The sequence below is a fragment of the Mus musculus genome, chromosome 7, assembly GCF_000001635.26.
Source record: "Mus musculus strain C57BL/6J chromosome 7, GRCm38.p6 C57BL/6J".
NCBI classification, from domain to species: Eukaryota; Metazoa; Chordata; class Mammalia; order Rodentia; family Muridae; genus Mus; species Mus musculus.
Window position 1 is genome coordinate 28599404 of NC_000073.6, and position 1774 is coordinate 28601177.

Genomic DNA, 1774 nt, shown 5'->3' on the forward strand with positions numbered 1-1774 from the left:
TCAGGACGTAGCCCAGGCTGACCTTGAACTATGCTTTTTGCTCGTAGCCAGAGCCTTGATATTATTGGTATGTAAATGCTCAGTACATATTTATAAAAGGGGTGGCTGACTAAAAGGTAATTCCACCCTCCAAAGATTCACTTAAATGATGCTTGCCTGTGTGCTTCACCTGCACACTGCCAGGCACACCGCAGGCATTCTGTTAACATGTGCAAACCAAGAATGAATGAAGGGCTGCGGTTCAGGTCTCTGCTTGCCTTCTTTTCTCCCCATCATCCCTATCTCTCCCTTCAGCTTATGTCCACTTGAACTCAAGGCCTCCGATGCACTAAGAGAGTCTTTTAGCACTGGGATTACAGGCACGTGTCTCCTTACCATGCCTGGAAGAATGGTCTGAAATATATATCTTAAAAAAACGATTTATGGGGAGAACTGGAAGGAGTGGAGGGATGGGACACTGCAGTTGAGAAGTAATGTATGAAAGAAGAGTAAATAAATTTAAAAATTATTCCCGCTGGGCAGTGGTGGTGCACGCCTTTAATCCCAGCACTCAGGAGGCAGAGGCAGGCGGATTTCTGAGTTCGAGGCCAGCCTGGTCTACAGAGTGAGTTCTAGGACAGCCAGGGCTATACAGAGAAACCCTGTCTCGAAAAACCAAAGAATAAAAAATAAAATAAATAATTATTCCCCACCCCAGAAAAATAAGTAGGTTTAAAGAAATATTCCCCATCCCTCTGTGTGTGTGTGTGTGTGTGTGTGTGTGTGTGTGTACCCCTCTGCGTGTGTGTGTTCTCAGAGGCTAGAAGAGGGCCTCTGAAAAAGCAACAAGTGCTCTTACGGACGGAGCCATTTCTCCAGCCCCAGAAAAATACCTTTTAAAACTAAGACTATATACATCATCAGTGACTCTTGATGTCAATAAATATTCTTCAAGAAGATTAATCTTGGGGCTGCCTAAGAAGCCATCCTACTAATTGACTCTAATTTGCTCAGCCACACTTTCCTCATTGAGCTCCTGTGCTGTGGTACACAGTTTGCTTTTAGAAACCATCATCCACAAAAATAAAAAAAACAAGCCCAAGCAGCTACATAATTGTTTCCTTTGAATACACGAGTGATGGGCTAGAGGAAATGTGAGCGAGTTCACCTTATCTTCTAAACTCTGAGTGTGGGGTCGGGAGCTGGGGATTGAGCCCAGGACTGTAAGAGAATCTTGACTGGTTCTGAATAAGTGAGGCACACTCTCAGCTCCTGAAGAACTGTTTGCTTGTATTTGGTTTTGTTTTAGACAAAGTCTCATGCAGCCCAGGCTCATGCCTGGAACTCAGGATGTAGCCAAGGATGACCTCCAGCTGATGATCTGTCTGCTCCCACATCCCTCGTGTTGGGAAGACAGGGGTGACCGCCATTGCCTCCCTAGAGATACAAACCACTTGTAGCAACGATGCTACAAGAGGCAGTGGGTGCTCTATACTCTCTCTCCCTTTCTCTCTCCCTCTTCCTCTCCCCCTCCTCTCCCCCTCCCCACCCCCCTGTCTTTCTTTTCTCCCTAGGTTCTTTTTTTTCCAAGACAAGGTTTCTCTGTGTGGCCCTGGCTGTTCTTGAACTTGCTCTGTAGACCAGATAGGCCTCAAACTTAGAAATCCACCTGCCTCTGACTCCCGAGTGCTGGGATTAAATGCGTGCCCCGCCATGCCCAGCTATTCTGAACATTTTTACGAACCTGGAATTTTATGCTAAAGTGGAATTATTGGTTTCTAGTTCACCCTAGAGA